This window comes from Carassius carassius, chromosome 4, assembly GCF_963082965.1.
Source record: "Carassius carassius chromosome 4, fCarCar2.1, whole genome shotgun sequence".
NCBI lineage: Eukaryota > Metazoa > Chordata > Actinopteri > Cypriniformes > Cyprinidae > Carassius > Carassius carassius.
The window spans coordinates 35,714,009-35,734,029 of NC_081758.1; the positions used below are offsets into that span (position 1 = coordinate 35,714,009).

General features: G+C 40.8%; 1 protein-coding gene across 1 annotated transcript in view; it reads left to right on the top strand.

Annotated features, from left to right (window-relative positions):
* zdhhc8b (zinc finger DHHC-type palmitoyltransferase 8b) overlaps window positions 1–20,021 on the top strand; it is a 72,457-nt gene that overhangs the window by 44,342 nt on the left and 8,094 nt on the right. The window lies entirely within an intron of this gene.

Genomic DNA, 20,021 nt, shown 5'->3' on the forward strand with positions numbered 1-20,021 from the left:
CGCGCGCTGTGGTGACAGCCGCGCCGTCATGGAACACGAGTTCAGAACTATACCCAGAAACAGGATCGTCTGACTGGGGTTCAGCGAACTCTTCACCCAATTGACACTGAGGCCGAGCTTCTCGAGGTGATCGAGTAAAACGGCTCTGTGGTCCATGAGCTCCGCTCGTGATCGGGCCAGAACCAGCCAGTCGTCCAAATAATTCAGCACTCGTGTGCCTCTGAGTCTAAGAGGAGCGAGCGCTGCATCCATGCACCTCGTAAACGTACGAGGAGCTACGGACAAGCCGAATGGCAGGACTGCAAACTGGTATGCCTGGCCCTCGAAGGCGAATCTCAAATATCGCCTGTGGTTTGACGCTATCTGTATTTGAAAATACGCGTCCTTCAGATCTATTGACATGAACCAGTCCCCTCTGCGAATCTGCGCGAGGAGCTTCCTGGTCGTGAGCATTTTGAAACTGCGTTTCATCAATGCCTGTTCAGCTGTCTTAGATCCAGTATGGGCCGGAGACCCCCGTCTCTCTTGGGCACCAGAAAGTATCTGCTGTACAGCCCCCCCTCGCTTTGAGACACAGGCTCTACAGCCCCTTTGCTCAACAGTTTTGATATTTCGGCCCGAAGTATGTGTGCTACTTCTGTTTTGACCGTAGTTTCGACGCGCGCTGAAAAGCACGGTGGGCGTCGAGAAAACTGTAGCGTGTAGCCTCTCTTTATAATGCCTAGCAGCCAATCTGAAACCCCTGGAAGCACTGACCATGCATTTGCATGAATGGCTAAGGGCTGGATGCGAAACGCGCTCTGTTGACTGGGCAACGGCGGCGCTCGAGTGTGCTGCGCATCTGAGGCGGGGAGCGCGTTGATCACAGCGGGCAGATCGCTCTTCCTCGACCCCGTTCCGGCGCTTAACCGACTGGAGGGAGGCTGAGCGGGTCCCGTGGGACTCGATATATCTGCGAGTAACCGTGGGCTGCATGTGTGCACTTTTACCACTTTAAACTCGCTGTCTGCCTGTGCAGAATGTACGTGCACGGGCCTCGTTTTTACAGAAGCCCCGCGCCGTATGTGACATAGTGTATGTGGGCACTGGGAAGTGGGCACGTTTACTATGCGGCGCGCTTGACCGATCTGTGTCGATCTTATGTGCGCTAGCCCTGTGTGCAGGGCTGTGCTTATATGTGGAGATGGGCACTGGGTAGTGGGCATCGTCACTGCATTTATAGCACCATCGGCCGTGGCCGGACGAGCATGCACGGGTTTCGTTTTTACAGAAACCACATGACGCGTGTGACATAGTAATAGTGGGCACTGAGGGGTGGGCACGTTTACTATGCAGTGTGCGCGACCGACTTGAGTCGACATTATGGGCGCAGGCCCTGTGTGCAGGGCTGTGCTTACATGTGGAGATGGGCACTGAGGAGTGGGCATCGTCACTACATTTATAGCACCATCGGCCGTGGCCGGACGAACGTGCACGGGTTTCGTTTTTACAGAAACCACATGACGCGTGTGACATAGTGATTGTGGGCACTGAGGAGTGGGCACGTCTACTATGTAGTGCGCGTGATCGACTTGAGTCGCTTTTATAGGCGCGAGCCCTGTGTGAAGGGCTGTGCTTATATGCGGAGATGGGCACTGAGCAGTGGGCATCGTCACTACATTTATAGCACCATCGGCCGTGGCCGGGACACCAGAAATTACACCTTTTTCGGGAAATATCTGGGTAGCCGTGATAACGGTTTTCGTGTGCAGGCAAGCGGGCAACCGTACAGGCTTGCGCATTGCAAACAACGCTGAAACAGTCACAATCTCTGGAAACTGAAACAGCGGCGCGCTTAGGTGAGAGCCCGGCCGCAGCGGAACTCGTACACCGGCGCTTCGATGAAGCAGCCATCGTGTGTAGTGCCGACGCAGCGTCATGCAGCATGCGTAGATGGCTTTCCCAGGATGGCTTCGGGGCTCCCGGCCTCACCGTAATCCTCTGCCGCGGTCCCCGCGGCGCGGGGCGACGGCCAGTAGAGCGAGAACGGGGGTCTCGAGCTGCGTTGCTGAAGCTGTTGTGATAACGGCTTTTGTGTGCAGGCAAGCGGGCAACTGTGCAGGCTTGCGCATTGCAGAAAACGCTGAGACAGTCACAATTCCTGGAACTGAAACAGCGGCGCGCTTGGGTGAGAGCTCGGCCACAGCGGAACTCGTACACCTGCGCTTCGATGAAGCAGCCATCGTTAGTAGCGCCGACGCAGCGTCACACAGGAGGCTTTAGATGGCAACACCGCTTTTGCCGCCGTCCAGCAGAGGGCGGACAAAGGTGCGTCGCTATCGCCTGTTCCACCGGCGGAAGTGAGTGGTAGTTCCTGTTTTTAGCATCATCAGTGTGGAGAATGCTAGTGAGACAGACGAACGAGTTCGTGCTGAATATGGAGCATTCCAAGCCTTCGCCACCTCTTCGTGAAGCTCAGGAAGAAATGAGGCGGGCTTTGAGAAGTACGCTCATCCGAAAGGGAAATACCATCCAGCCGGGAACGAGAGGGGGGGGCGCTGGTGCAAACCACTCGCGGCCGAGACTCATCGCGGCCAACACGATCATTCGCCCCGGCTCCTTCTCGATGTCAGCTCGTCTGCTGGGCTTCTGAGCAGAAGGCGCGAGATCCTCGGAGCTCGCCCAGCCCTCACTGCCCGAAGCTAGCAGAGAGCGCGTGTCCTCTTCCCCCGACGCGGCCCTGAGATCGACTTCCTCGGACGACGCGCCGGCAAACAGCGGGCGCTGCCCACCGGGAAGCGATGCAGGGGGGGGCCGGTGAAGCAGGGCGAACCGGCGAGCTCGGTTGAGCTGAAGACGGTTCCGGAATCCGCTGGAAGCGATGCTTTTACGGCGCCTCAGCGCAGCGGAGAATGCAGGCTCAGAGAAAAAGGCCAGGCGAGTCCTCAGAGTCACCATGGCAACAGCTCGCAGTGGGGGCATCCGCCGTCAGCGAGCGAGCGCTGCATGATCTTCACCCAGGCAGGAGACACAGATGACGTACCGGTCTCCCTCGCTGAGTGGGGCTCTGACGAGCCGCAGGAAGGCATCTTAAAAAAGACGCGAGCTCTTTTACGAGTGTGTGTCGCAGGGCGAACACACACACACACATAAAGAACAGCTTGTATATAACAGGATTGAAAGGATATAGGCGCCGGATAGCGCAGCAGGAACGGCAATGGAAGGCGGCGATGCCAGCAGCTTCAGAATGGCTCGTCCTGCTGATGTGCTTTCTCAGACGGCGCTTGCTTCCTCCGTGATCCAGCGATGCGTGAGCTTCGCTGAAGAGATGAAAAATCAGGTGAGTCAGCCTTTTCGAGCTCCTTTTATAGGTTGGGCCACACCCGTTTCGGCGGGAAGTGGCAAGAAGGGCGCGAAGCGCCCTTATTGGTCTGATGTTGCATCAGCCCGCGCTCGATAGGCTGTGCAGTTGCCGCAGAACAAGCCAATGAGCGAACGAGCCGTCTCGCCTATGGCTGTGTACTGCTGCAAATGCGCTTTACAAAAATACAAAATTAAGGATAATTTTTTGCTTCAGTATTTCGTGAAAAGAGACTTTTCCCGTAGCGTCTTAGCTAAGACGCAGTACGAGAGAGCTCTCGTAAGAGAACCTCTGTTTGTCAAGTCAGTTTGCTCATGTTTTAATTACCTTTTTAAATATTAATGAATAATTCATTAATTAATATAATTTATATTATATAAAATTGTATTTTAAAGTATAAGCCAGTTTGCTTATGCTTTAATTTACCATTTTGAACATTAATGAATAAATTATTGTATTTTAATACTATAATATATTTCATGTTCTAAAATCATGCTGTATTATAATATGATCATAATTATAAGTTTGGTGTCCTGAAATGTGAACATGAGCACAATTATATAATAGAAAAAAATAAATTGTGGGTGTTTTTGTTCTTTTTTGTTTTTCTAGCCTCCTACCTGCTGTTGACTCTTGCCTGTCATAGTTTCCACTGTAGGAGGAAGGCTGCTTCACTCAAAAGAGCCTCATTCACGCTAAACCTTTTGAGACGGAGATAGAGAGAGTTTGTGTTAGCCGTTCAGGCTTTACTTTGAAAGCTGAGGTAGCCTGTAGATAAGAAGAGTGTTGAAATGCAGCGCTGGGCCTCTTTGTGAGATGAAATGAATGATTGAATGCTCACAGTGAGGGGACATTCCCCATTGAAATCTGAATTCTAAAGAACTGTCGCAAATTCCATCTCATGATTGTTTTATGTCGAGGTCATATAGTTCTTTTATGGCTCTGTTATATTTAAGATTAGAAGTGTGAGCTGAAATTTGTTGTTTCTCTCTGTCAGTCTGTCTGTCTGTCTGTCTGTCTATATCATTCTTTCTGTCTGTCTGTTGTTATCTCTTTCTGTTGTTTTTCTCTCTGTCTGTCTTTCAGATGTATTTTTGTCACTCAGCTGAACATCTGCTGATCTTTGCTAAATATTTCGAGTAATTCTGTAAGTGCCCCAGTCAATTATTTAGCTCTGCTGAAAGATGAGACTAAAGGAAGGGAAGGAGTGGATGCTAGTCGCTCGTTGGGCATTTATGCTCACAGGTGCACTGTAGTATTTCCATTTCTATGTATGTTTGCACTATGTCTGTACTTTCTTCTGCACTGGAAGCTCCTGTCAAAAAGACAAATTCCTTATGTGTGTAAACATACTTGGCAATGAAGCTCTTTCTGACTTCTGATTTTTAAAATCCTAAATTATGAATTGGTCAATCTTTGAATCGTGTTTATCGGAAGGCCACTGTATTGCTCCCATTGGCATTGGATTTTTGGACATGATAATGAAACTGTTTTAAACCCTAATTAAGCCCTGATCACTATTCATCTGCATGCTGTGTTTCTTCCTCTTTTAATATGGGTTCACTAACTTGCTGCATTCTCCAACCCTAATCATAATCACAGCATACCGGATTGGCAGTAAAAAGTTGGTCCTATTAATTTATGTTCAACCCATGCTGCATTGACTAAATTTTTTGGATGAGCATGTGGCCAAACAATGCATATCCTCCACATCATTGCTGAAACAGAGACAGAACACAGTCACAACACCGTAACAGCTGCTCATGCTCGCTGTTTTTATCAGCTGTTTAGACTCTGACGGCACCCATTCACTGCAGAACATTGATTGGTGAGTAACTGATAAAATATTACATATTCAATATTACATTTTAATTTTTGGGTAAACCATTTCTTTAAACACTTTAAACGAGGTTAATAATACAAAACAAACGTGTGTTGCCTCTTTTTTTTCTGTTGGAAAAAAGAAGATGATCAGCAGTTTGTGACGTGTTTGCAAAGTGCGGTTGGTTCGGGCCACATGTACTGTAGTGTGGGAATTAGGCTGAGAGATTTTCAATGAACAATGCATGTTAGCTCTATTGTGCAGCAGTAATCTGTGCCTCCCATTGTGCCCATGCAGAGGAGTGATTGTTCTCAGATCTGTAGTCCCACGATCCAAGCAAATCCCTTCGTCATCTCCTTCAGCTGCAAACGTAAGAGTTCCTCAGTATGAATGAGACTCTTATGCCTGTTCTGAGTAGTAAGAATAGGCATATTGGAAAGATTTTTCAGATGATTGCTATGATGTGTGGTTCGTATTAAAAGGTAATGTACAGGTAGGAATGTTGTGTGCCATGCTTAAACACAACATAATTATTGATTTCAAGCATATCAGTGTGTCTTTCTAGTTTTGCATTTAAACTACCATTCAAATGTTTTTCATGTTTTTCAAATGAGATTTTTATGCTCACCAAGGCTGCAATTTTTTTTTTTTTTTTTTTTTTTTTTTAATGCAGTTAAAACAGCAATATTGTGAATAATTATTACAATTTCAAATAACTATTTTATATTTTAATATATTGTAAATATTTAATAGATTTTAAAATTTTACTAACAGAGTTTGAAAAACATTTTATTCATTTATTTCTGATAGAATATGTTCCATGAAGGTAAAGGTACTACACTACTGTAAATAGTTGGTGCTAATGTGTAATTGATAACTAAAAGTAAGAATCTTTGTGAGCCTGAATTTTATTTAAACCAATATTTTCCCCATTTTCTCCCGTTGTGCTTTGGTTAATGTGCAGAATATTGAAAGAACTGAATTTCCATCAGGGGACTGATAAAGTTTTACAGCATGTGAATAATGAAGTCTTCAACTCCTATAACTTTCTACAAAAGCTCTACAGAAAAGTGAAGTCTGTCAATCTCTCTCAGATTTTGTGCTGATTTGGCTGTGTACAGTCACTCTACTGTTTCTCTGTCTCTGGAGCTCAGCATTCACTGACATTTCTGCTGACCAAACAGAGAGAATGCGCTCAGATTAGGTGTCCTTTTTTTGTGTGCATCTGTGGGGAGAGAAAGCAGAGCATCTCTTTGACACCCACCTCATGATTGCTTGACTCCTTTAACTCTTCTCATGGGAAGACATTACGCTTTCTACTGTCTGTCCCTATCAGAACAATATGTCTGAAATTCCCAAAATCCTGCTTTCATTTCTGTCTTTCTCTTCATTATGTCACTGTGCTCAAGAAAGAGTATCCATTTTTTCCTCTTTGTCTCTCTGTCTGTCTTTATGTTGTGTGCAGCTTTGAACACTCTCTGTCTTCGCTGGGGTTTCTCTTGCTCTGAGAGGCTGTGAGAGTATTTTACTCTCTCCACAAAGGTGTTTGTGTGTGTGTGTGTGTGTGTGTGTGTGTGTGTGTGTGTGTGTGTAATGCAGGCAAAACCCTGAAGTTTTAAGTTTTACATTTGAAGAGTATTATTTTATTATTTATAATAATTTATCATTTATATATTTTATATATATTCTTCAAAGTGCATTCTCAAATCAGATGAAAAAAAATAGCATAATTCTTTTGAGCGTTTAGGTTCTATTTTTTAATGAATGTGTCAGTTTTATCGGATTGGCTAGCTTTTTAAAGGGGGCAAAAATAGATGAATAACTTGATGCAGATTGTCACAAACTCAATTAAATTAAAACATGTTTGCATATTAATAGTAGCATTTTTTTTTACCAAACCCAAACTTTTGAATAGTATGTCTCCTCATGTTACTATATCAACTAGTTGTTAACAACCAACTCATTCTTTAGAGATTGTTTAGTTTTGGATATTTTGTGTATTCTTCTCCCAGCTTGAACTATGCCAGTAGATTGTATGTCATTCAAAAACTAGATAATTTACATACAAAATGTTCAAAGTCACAGCAGCAAACTAATTTATGACTGTTACTTTATTATTAATGACCTTGAGGGGAAAAGTAAGATGTTACAAAAGCACTTTAATAGACTGTTGTTGTTGTTTTTTGCATACTGTTACTTGTGGAGAAAAATTGCTTGCTCATCTCTAAGAGACTTAAGATTTACTTTTAACTAAAGCACCATCAGAGTTTTTGAAGTGAAACAAACCCATGAGGAGAGCACATCTGAAGAGTATTTCTATTCCTGAGATTATATCTCATCCCTTGGTAAAATCTTTGCTAAATTTGGCTCTTAATTATGCTAATATATTATCACTTGTTAAGGGAAAGCACAGCAGTGATTAGTGATTTTCAATACTGCTCTAGCAGTTTCTCTCAAATTGTTCACCTGATAATATGCTGCTCTTGAAAGAAAGATGATTAGTCTAAAATTTCTGTCTACAATATATTTGGGCTCCAGAATAAATTGCAAGACATTTTACTACAATGTCAGAATGTCTCCAATGTGGGATTTAGAAATGTGTTTTATTGCCATTTAACCTCTGACCCAAAACCTATCATTGTGAAACTAGAGCTTGGCATTTTTTTCCTGCAGTTATTTCTTCCCTTACAGAGAGCCTGTATTCATTTTCATCAGATCTTATTGAACAGCTCTGAGGCTGATCTTTGTGCAGTGGAGACCATTATAGAATGTCAGAATTGAGACATATTGGATCGAGAAAACTGGAAGGGAGCAATTATGGGAGATTTTGCAGTGCATACTGTAGGACCAGAGGCAGTTATTCATATGACATATTATTATGAGAGTATAGTTTTCGTGAAAACAGAAGGTGATTTCATTTATATTTCAGTCAGGACCACTCTGTTTGAGTGAAAATATTGTCGAGGTCCTGAACTTTATATTTGGCAGCAGGCTTCACTCTTAAGGGTCTGAGCTACAGTATCCACAGGCAAACTTCACTGAGGTTTGATTTTTTTAAATGAAATATTTACCTCGTAAGACGTTGGCTGCGATTTATCTTCATAAGTATCCATTTCTCAATTGCGAACATACATCAGTTTGTTTCATCATTATTTTCACAACATATTTTATTGTTTTACACAGTTAACTAATACATGAATAATTGTAATATCTGTTTTATCTGATAATTAATGCAAAAGAATAACAATATACATGCTCTGCTCATAGACAGATAATGATTTATGCTTCAGTGAGTGAGTGAAGTGACATTCAGCCAAGTATGGTGACCCATACTCAGAATTTGTGCTCTGCATTTAACCCATCCGAAGTGCACACACACAGAGCAGTGAACACACACACACACACACACACACACCGTGAGCACACACCCGGAGCAGTGGGCAGCCATTCATGCTGCGGCGCCCGGGGAGCAGTTGGGGGTTCGATGCCTTGCTCAAGGGCACCTAAGTCATTGTATTGAAGAGTCGTGGTATTGAAGATCTTTCACAAAACAAATAAACATTGATAAAAACACATGAATCCAAACAGTGATCTTTTAATTAATGCAAACCTACCATAATTACCTTGTTTAATTGTACAGTTACAGTTATAAATTGTTATCAAATAAAGTTAATAAAACATGCTTTATCAGAAATCTCGTTTGACAGTCAGAAACCTTGATCTTACATAACAGAACAAAACCGGCCCTTCGAAAATGTAAAGTATTGTATATTTTAGTGGTTTGTGTTGGAAAGAAGAAATCCCTGTGGACTGATTAACCTGACGCTGATCCGCATAATTAACAGAAGAATAAAGTAATCTCCGCGTTGATGAATTTCCACACAGAGGTACGCAAAAATGTAGGGAGGATGTTTCCCCATGTTTTTGATATACCACTATACGCTGTTAAATTTGAAAATGATTATATACATTTAACCAAGTTTCGTATGTAAAGTTACCCTTACAGTAAATGCGAGCGTCGCAAGACCAGAAGTATGCACACACTCGCGTCGCTGAAGCTCACCGGCGCCATCTTGTGCACCTAGCCCATTGCCAGATATTTTAATATGCAGTTATATATACCAGTAGCATAACACTGTACTGTGAATACTGTGAACTATTGAACAATTTGAGCAACGTGAGCAGGATAGATGATATATCTCCATGAGCGAGCAGTTAATAATCGTGTATCTGCATAAGGAGGAGTTGGGGATGGAGGAGGGTAAGTGCATGTCTGTGCGGCAGACTATGGCAAGTGTGAGTACGGTTGATCTTATATATTTTCTAAATTGTAGTGGGAGGAGTTACGATCAGCTGAGCGTCAGCTGATTCTACAGTCACGCCGTGGTCTTCATGTCTTCACGTATTCTCCATTTGTCGCTCAAACTAGATTTATTTGAGTTTATGGTGCTCAGCTCTCCTTGAACATTTGCTTATTTATAATATAATACAGAAAAGTAATCCACATGACTCCAGTCCATCAATTAATGTCTTGTGAATCAAAAAGCTGTGAGTTTGTAAGAAACAAATCCTTCATTAAGGCGTTTTAACTTTAAAACCTTGTTTCTATCTTAAAAATGAGTCTATAATCCATATTAATGCTTCATCCAGTAGACTGTTTTTGCTTGCACAGTGCTTGATATGTGCATATTTCTCTCCTGATTTAGATGAGACAAATGTTTTTGCTGGAGAAAGCAATATTATGGAGGACTTGGAAATTGAGCTGGTAAATTGATGGACTGGAGTCATTTGGATTACTGTGTGATGTTTTTCAGCTGTTTAGAGACTCAATCTGACAGCACCCATTCACTGCAGAGAATCCATTGGTGATGTAATTCTAAATTTCTCCAAATTTGTTCTGATGAAGAAATAAATTCATCAACATCTTGAATAGCCTGAGGGTGAGTATATATTTTCAGCAAACTTTCATTTCCACGTGTGCTATTCCTTTAACTTGAGTTGACAAATTTTTGAGTTGTTGTCGTTGATCTCGGTGAGATGTCAATCATCCTGATCTAAAGAGAGAGGAGGTGATTTCAGAAGTGCCAGAGTAAACAGTCTATCTTTCTCTCTCCCGTCTTTCAGCATCTCCTGCTGGAACAAATGCAGTTCCTGCTTGAGACTGAAGAGATTTCTAATGAGCCGTCATGACTGATTTCCTACTGTTCTTGTGTGGGGGATATGACTCGGACACTTCTTAATGAGTATATTAGATACAGTAGATGGAGAGGAAATTTAGGTCCGAGAGAGACAGTGATTATGTTCATTCCTCATCTGTTCCTTCTCTTCTCAGCTTTATTCACTCTCCCTGCAAGAGGCCTGCTTTAAGTCTGCATGCTGCACTAATTGCAGTGGGTGTTTTTGTGCTATTTAAGCCTTTGTTATGCATTGATAGGACACCTCACACATTCGTGCTTTGTTTAATGAGTTTAAGGGTTTATCATGCAAAATCATATCGTGGCAGCATTGATTTAGATGCAAATTAATACCAAAAACTTCAAAGGAAACAAACTTCCTGTGTCTTGGATGTTCTTTTGATTAAATATGGTCATTATTTTTGCGAAATAATATTTCTGAGCATGTTCTGGCAGATATTTAAATATGTATGTGGCCTATATTTAATTATTGCTTGGGAATACATATTAGGCTTTTTGATAGGAAACAATAGCAACACACTAAAAAGCTCTCACTCAGAATTTAGCAACACGCTGGCAAACCCCTACAACACATGGCCAGATTTGCAAGTGCAAGTATTACTTTTTCTTCATAAAATGCAAAATCTAGTTTTTCCTTCAGTTATTATGTTCACATTACAAATAACTGCCCTCCTCAGTCTGTAGGAGAGAGAGCCCCAGAGAAAGATCCACTGCGAAAACCTCATCACCTTGACAACCACCAGCACAAGACCACGGGAACCAGAAAAGTCCTCTGCACAATCTGACCGGTGTTGCAGCCTGGAATTAAACCACACCATGCTGGTTTCGTCAGGCCAGAGGAAAACTAGCCCCTCGACTGAGCCTGGTTTCTCTCCAAGAATGGAGTTTTGGTTCCATGCCACTGTCGCCTCTGGCTTGCTTAGTTGGGGACACTTGACTGACTGACTGCACAGACACTATTGGAAGAGAGCTGATATGGATGATGACATCACTGAATCATCAATGAACTGACTTTAGCTGGATAAATGACTTTTTTGTCATTGTCCTCTTGAATTATTGACCAACTTTAAAGCTGTTTTGACACAATCAGTATTATATGAATTGCTATATAAATAAAGGTTTCTTAACTTGACCACTCACTCAGATTATCTATCTTGCATAATATTCACACTCTCTGAGTCACTCAGGTCAAGGATATCTGGATTGTTGAACATAATAGCCTTTAGTGCTTAAACACTGTAAGATCTCCTGTGTAAAATTGACTGCTGTGGTCATGCAGTTTTATCCATAAATCTCAGCTAAAGAAAAACATCATTCAACATCATCTCTTATCGGTTGCACTTGTTGTATATATTCATGTTCTTTGTCTGTCTGTCTTTCTGTGCTATGTATTGTTCTAGTGTTTTGTCTGTCATTTTATCTTTCTGGTGTTCTGTCTGTCATTATCTTTCTATAATGTTATCCGTCACTCCATCTGTCTATCGTTCTCTGTTCTGTCATTCTATCTTTCTATCTGTCTTATTATTATTGTTCTGTCTATCTATTGTTCTGTCTGTCGTTCTGTCTTTGTTGGTCTGTCTGTCTGTCTGTAGTTTTATCGTTCTAACTTTCCATCCGTCTATCATTCTGTGTCTGTTTTTCTGTAATTCTGTCCATCTATCACTCTGTCCATCTATCAATCTGTCAATAGTTCTGTCTGTCTCTGAATCTTTCAATCTCAATTGGTCTATAAGACCTATAAACCTTTAAACATTTCTCAAAACATTCACCTTTAAAGTTTGCTTTGACAAATTTAGCTTTTCTAGCTAACAACAATTTATTACATTATGGACTGCTTTTCTTTTTCGTTTGACAGTTTCTGCTTTATTCTGTTTGGAGTACACAGATTTTTGCCAAGAAGGCTGGAGATGAGAATGCTGGAGAGAGCGATTTCTCTATCTTTGTTATAAGACTTTCTCATCTGCTTTATTCATCTCATTCACCATCTCTGTCTCACTGTCCCTCATTCCTCTGTTGGAATGGATGGATTTGTATGCTGTAAATAGCAGCACCTGTTCAGCAGAGATTAACAGGAAGCAAAGGGTTATTCTAGGCATAAGGAGGTGTCCTCTCTCCCTCTCTCTCTCTCTCTCTCTCTCTCTCTCTCTGTGTGTGTGTGTGTGTGTGTGTGTGTGTGTGTGTACTGTAGGTTCAGCTTGGTGTTAAAACATTATGGGAGTTAGAAGATCAGATTGACTGAAAGAGAGAGAGAGAGGCTGCATGTCCCTTATAGTATAAAAGGAGAATGCACATATGGGGAGATATTTTTGAACATTATGTGAATGAGGCCAATTACTCATGCCAGATGATGAGCATGTGTTTGAAAGTTTGGGTATGGCCAGTGAAACAGTCCTGATTCATTCTTGAAATGTAGAGAATGTTGAGAATTTTAGATGCATTTCTAGACTGTTGATGCAAGACTTAGACTGTCATAAAGTTAGTAATAGAGATTATATCATATTGCAGATTTTCAGCAATGCCTTAGCAGTGCACTAATTTTTCTCTTAGAAAAGTTTTATATGCAAATAAATGACTTTTGAAAAATAACATAATTTACATGACCATATACCATATTGGTTCAGACACACACACAGTAATCATTTTAACCAGTCTCTTAACACAATTTACCCTATGTTACATCTGACAGGGAGTTTCAAACTTCAGATGGTTGTCATTTCATTGTTCCTAGAAAAGCCACTTTAAGTCAGCCTTTTTGAACAATCCGAACACATGTCCAGCACATTGAGTCTAATTATTTGACTATGAATACTTCTATATGTTGTTCTATTATTCTGTCATTCTATATATCTTTTGTTCAGCACATCATTCATTAGACTGTTTCCTTTCTACAAGTAAGCAATCAAGTCAGATCCAGTTTTTGTGTGTGTTTGTGTGTTCATAGTTTTAAGTAGCTAGTTCTGATCTGTTGGAGCAGAGCCAATCATACAACTTAAAGCATTTTCTTTTGCTTCCTAATCATATTCACAGACTTTTACAATCTTTCTCTCTCCACCTCTTCCTCCCTCCCTCTGTAGTTCATGATGGATAGATTGTCTGTTGTGAGTTCTGATTGCTAAAGGGAGTTATTGTGTCTCTTAGCAGCCCACAGCCTGTGAAAGCTCCTCATTGTTCTGATGGTCCCCCCCCCCCCCCCTGCTTTGATGATGCAGGCCATGACAGGCGATATCTTCTGCAGTCTTTTTTATTACATACAGAAACATCTAACTGGATTGTCTCATTTAATTTAGGTGTGTGATCAACATGAGCAAACAGACAGGAAGGAAGGTAATCTTACCAAGCTGTCACCATTAGTGTATTTTAACCTTGCGATCTTCTTTAATTCATATTGCTTTTGTGCACATTTTTTTTCCTATGTGAAGATATTATAGTCAACATTACAGCCATATTTATCAAAGGATGTACTGTTCTGCCACATTTGTGTTCCAGATGCAGCTTACCACAGCGAGTTTTGCGATATATTGCTGTTTTCCACCGCAGCGAAACGTCCAATGTCAAACGTGATAGTAAATCAGTCTCCTGCTCTCTACATGCTCGCAATGATTCTGTTCCCACTATATGTGCTTGTGTGCTGGCGTAGTGTGTGTAGATCGGGCCTAATGTGTTTTTAATATGCATGAAGCCATGTTGAGAAAGCAGTAAATCAGAAGGAAAGAAGAAGTTCTGCTAAACCAAAACGTGATTGTGTAACTCGGTGGGAAATGATCCAGGAACAGACCTACTCATGCACTAATCAAAAACACAATGAGAACAGAGCCAAACTGGCTGTATTTAATGTCAGAGCTGTGGCATAGTGGGTAGCACACTCTTGACATATTAAGCTATGGTGCTCATGTGGTATATATGGGGTGGTGTTAGCGCAGTGGATAAGACGCATGGCTGTGGTGTGAGAGACCCGGGTTCGAATCCACTGTGAAACGCCAGCGTGTCCCTGAGCAAGACACTTAACCCCTAGTTGCTCCAGAGGGATACGACCTCTGACATATATAGCAATTGTAAGTCGCTTTGGATAAAAGCGTCAGCTAAATGAATAAATGTAAATGTATATGAATGAAAATTTCATAGCATCTCAATGAAAGAAAGGAAAAAAAATAGTATATAACCCCATATATGTGTGTGTGTGTATTGCATATAATACAAACACACACATTATATGTGTGTATATGTAGTGTTTGTTATGGATCAGTGACTTTTGACCTCTTTTCATTCTGTTGAACAGGTTTATAGAAATGCTGGTATTTGTCTCCTAGACATTATCTTATAACAAACACTCAGCTGTATTGAGTCTGACACTTAGCAGCAGTTGAGTAAACAATGTTTGATGGTTCAGATTTTTCCCCTCTCTCACTTAGGCTCATTCTGTCTGGACTTCCGTTTAGGAAGTGGCTAGAAAATGGTTGAGGACAGTTTTCCAACTACTTGAAACTATTCGACGGTATGTTTGAAGAAAGATGCATGCATGTGTGTATCTACATACTCGTGTTAGTGTGCAAATGTGTGTAGTTTTAGTAGAGAAGACACAAATAAATACTGTGTCTCTTAAGATGAATGAGATATTAAGTCCCAGTACTTGGCAGCTACTCCATCGGAGTCATTCTCCAAGCCCATCTAAATGCCTAGTGTCGGGAGAATGGATGGGGTTTTATTCTTATCTCATGTGTGCTTGCTGAGGATTTTGAAGTACTAGTTACTCAAATCTTTTAAATCAGTGCGTCAGAGAGATTTATTCTGATTTATTCAGTGACAGTTTCTAGCAAGTTCACCATTAGGCCAGGAGGTGGTGTGAGTATGAGAGTCTTTTTTTGTGTGTTATGAGCGAGGGACTGAATCATTTACTTAAATGATTTGCTATGAAGCTTTATGCTTTCTAATTACACTTCTTTACACTACCAATCAAAAGTTTGGGGTTGGTAATATTTTGTGTTCACCAAGGCTGAATTTATTTGATTAAAAATACAATAAGAATGGTAATATTGTGAAATACTATTACAATTTTATATCACAATTTCCTATTTTATTAGCCAATGTTTTCAAATGTAATTTGTTCCTGTGATGACAAAGCCGAATTTTGTGTCAGCTGAGCTTTTAAAAATCATTTTAAAGTGCCGGTGTCATGCGTATGAAACATTTCTTATTATCATCAATGTTTTTAATGGTTGCTTAATACTTTGGTGGAAACTGTGATCCTTTTCAGGATTCTTTGGTGAATAGAAAGTTCAAAAGAACAGCATTTATTTGAAACCGAAATCTTTTGTAACATTATAAGTGTATTCGCAGTCATTACTCAAATCAAAAGTACAATCTATCCTGATAAAGACCCAGCACATTTATTAAGGATAATAGTCTATTGTAATTGTAATGTTTTTTGTTGTTGTTGTTTTTTTTTTAATGAGATGCTTAAATCAGAGCTGACACCAATTAAATTTGCAAGACATTGAAGAGAAAATGAAAACGATCAAATGGTATAATCTGTAGTTCCTAGTTTCTACATGAATCTGCCCTGCTTTCGATGTTTGGCCTGGTTTTGACTGTCCGAGATTTGCCACGCATGTAACCACAGCAGCTGCAGTCTGGTCTTAAAATATGCAGTGTAAGGAATGTGTGTGAGGTTCGCTAACAACTGGCACTCAAATATGCACTGTCAGGACAGAACTTAAATGTAACCGTGTGTGTGCTTGAGCGGCACACCTGTGGATGTGTATAAACTTGCATTGAGTCTATAAGGATATGACGGTTCAAGATATTTACGGAGGCTGTTGGTGAGGATGTTTGGGACCGATTCCTTCAGGGCTAAATCTGACCCAGTCGTATTTGTTCAAATTCACCCCTCTGTTTAGCTCAGACCAGTTTAAGATGCTGTTGTTGGGGGTATTCTACTGTTTTAAGCAGATCTATACAGGGAAAGAGCTGGATGTCCTTTCAGAGCATGATTAATAGACCGGCGGGCCTTTGTGACCTTATTTATGGTGCATTCACTCTCATTATTAAATTGTTTAAAGGGCTAGCGGTGAAGATAATCACTTTGATGTGGATCACATTCAATAATGCCTATCCAGTACCATGCGGTATTGTGCTTGTAGTTTTTAGACTGGTGAGATTATGCGGGGAATAGTTCTTCTGTAAATTTTGACTTGTGTTCACAGCATTGTGGCTGTATCTGTGGGAGCTTTTCTCCCTTTTGAAGCTTGGCAGGTGTTAATTTTGGACCCAAACGCACACACTACCTTGCTCTCAGGAGTGGTAATTTATTTTCATAAGATTCTAATGAGGGAAATGTAGGGCAAACATTTTTCTTTTAGTACAGGAAGTCCTTCAAATGAATAACATGTTTCATTTCTCTGTTGTCAGAAGCTCCAGGGTGGATCTGTTCACCACACATTAGCACCTCAACATTCCCTCAGTAAGCATCTGTTTGACAGATTAATGATCTCCTGCATTCAAGTCCATCACCATCATCCTCTTTTTCTCCTTTGCTCCAGTATAACTCACATATTTCATACACGTTGAATAATGGAGTATTATTTATTGCAGATACAGGACTCCTATGTTTCACTAATTTGCCCATAGTGCTTTGGAATAACAAGAACAGAGATGTGAATTCAGCTGTTAAGACTACCTTATCTCTGCAGGCGAAAGATGGCATCCATGCAGTAAATGTGAGGACAAAAATGTCCACAACAAACATATACCAAGCACTGATGTTCTATTTTCAGTACAGAAACATTCTGGTGGATATGATAGGTGGAACTTCAGAAGCTTTTCCCTCTATTTTAGGACTTAAATATGTAATTTTTCTAGTCAAATGGGATCTACATCACTGGAATACATCTATTATCCCAGTGAGATGTTCATCATGGAGGTGTGTATGATGCAGATCAATGATGCCACATTGCCACCTTTAAGGGGAAGTCGTGGCCTAATGGTTAGAAAGTTGGACTCGCAATTGAAGGGTTGTAAGTTCGAGTCTCGGGGCTGGCAGGAATTGTAGGTGGGGGGAGTGAATGTACAGTGCTCTCTCCACCCTCAATACCACGACTTAGGTGCCCTTGAGCAAAGCACCGAACCCCCAGCTGCTCCCCGGGTGCCGCAGCATAAATGGCTGCCCACTGCTCTGGGTGTGTGTTCACGGTGTGTGTGTGTGTTCACTGCTGTGTGTGTGCACTTTGGATGGGTTAAAAGCAGAGCACAAATTTCGAGTATGGGTCTCCATACTTGGCTGAATGTCACGTCACTTTCACTTTAGTCACTTTCTTTACTGCAGGAAGGGGGGTTGGGGGGGTTGATGACTTTCTGTCAGGTCAGATCCCAGCAGAAAACATTGATTAGTGGTGGTTAAGACATCTATAACAATTATTATTATATAAGTATGAAAATATTTTAAATAATTATCTTAATAAAGCACCACTAGTAAACAGATTCTCTGCTAGATCTGTTAGATTTATTTATTTAAATGATTAAATAATCATTTAAATTATTTTTTGGGGCTGTGATGTCTATCTCTCTATTTTTTTCCCTGCACCGTTTCTAGCAATTTTTTTTTTTTTTCATTTTATTTCACAACTGTACGTTTGTAATATCAGGCGCCACACCACTAATAAATAGCTTCTCTCCTATATATATATATATATAGGAGATATATATATATATGTGTCTAACGCAGTGTGTCTAACGCTAGGCGTTAGACACACTGCAAGGAATGGCCTAAATTAAACCTACTATACACTCCTCCAGCACAGCCCTTGGGTTGTTAAAATGCCTGTGTAATTTACACTACAATAAGGTGCTCATGCTAGAGAGGGGAGCGTGTAAATGCTTGATTTAGGATACAGACTTTCACAAGGTTTGCTGGTTTAATCCTTAGAGGGAGCGTCCATGGAGAACAGATTTAAGAAATGAAGCACAGATTGTTTCATAAATATTTTTAGTTATGTTGTTTAATAAGCATACTATGACATTTTGACTCCCCACAATTATGTTCATAGAGCAGATTGATGAATTTTTTGACTTTAATGTCCAATGAGAGACTCAGAAGCTTTTCTTGCCAATATATGAGAATGTGCTTCCAATATAGTGTGCAACACTTTGTAGAGGGCTTCAATATGAAAATTCCTCTTTCCACAAAACAAGGTGCATAGAAATCGTTCTCTTGACTTGACAGTTACTGTCATTGTCAGTTGTTCTTGTTTTTTTTTTAGCAAAAGGATAGCATTTAATGAATAAATGTTTTACATATCAATACATACATTTTTGGTTTTAATATTTTTATTGTGGTATTGTGGTAACTGTTTTATAAAAGCAATAAGATACTCAAGTCTTCAGTGTAACATGATCCTTCAGAAATCATTCAGATATGCTGATTTGCTGCTCAGGAAACATTTCTTATTCTCACTGTTAAAATGTTTCTTTGTGTGGCCAACAAGCCTTTAGTCTGTTCTTGGGATTGATGTGCAAGAAATACATTATACTAAGAAATAATGTAACCACCTTAATCTAATAAAAATTTCTGAACTGTCATTCAGATGAAGGGCATTTTAAGCCCTGCTGCACTTCATGAATGCAGCCCGCTGTCTGTCTCACATAGAGCAAGACATACAGATCAAGGGTTAATGCATTTCACAGGCAGTTTATATATTCCATAATTCCCCTGACGTTCTTGTTTACCCCCAAGGAGATGCTCATGCGGCCGATAAAACTGGCCTTTTTTTTTTCTTCGCCCACAGCGTGGATTGATTCTGAGGTCGTCTGTTTGTGATTGGATTATACGTGAAGGAATAGTTATTCCATCAGTTTTGCTCTTTTGTGTCTGAGGGCGGTGAATCTGGACTCTTTATCATTCTCACCTTCCACTTCATTGCTACTTTGTATTCTCAGGAATGTCGTTGTTAGGTCTCTGATTAAAATGAAGAAAACAGCGAACTGAATAGAAAACTGAATGGAATATCGAATCAGTGAGATAAAGGTGGCAGCCTTCAGCTATCCAAGGAGCCTGGCATTCCTCCAATGCAGACGGACTATGAGTTAGTGCTTTTCCCTTTCGACAGAATATTAGTGTGATCTACTGCCTGCCGAGAGAGAATAGAGGTAGCAGGAAGGGATAGAGAGTTATGGATCATTCTAGCTTTAAATTCTGATTGGATGAGGTGTGTTCGAAGCTCCTGTGTGGAATAGCCTTTATAACAGTTGCTTGGCAAATATAAACACCTGCAGTTAGGCTAATGGACTGTAACTTACTTAACGGACTGGACTACTTGAACAATATTTTCATTATTCTAATTGGTACTATAATTAAATCAATGTGCTTATTTGTTGAACAGTGCTGTCTGTATCAAATCAATCTGGTCAAATCACTGTAAAGCATGGTCTTGAGTGCCTTGTTGCTTCAATACACAGAACTGTAATCTGCTGAAATGTTCTTTGAATGGTTGCATAGTGGTCATACAATGAATGCATTATAGATTTATCTACCCCTAGAAGACATGTATAAACCAAAATAAATGTGCTTGGTCACTTTAGACGTCAGTCAAATGGAGTCTTCCTGTCTGGGTGGGTGTTTCTTGGCCAGAAAAAGTCCCGTTCTATAAGACTACAAGAAATGTAATAGGGGACT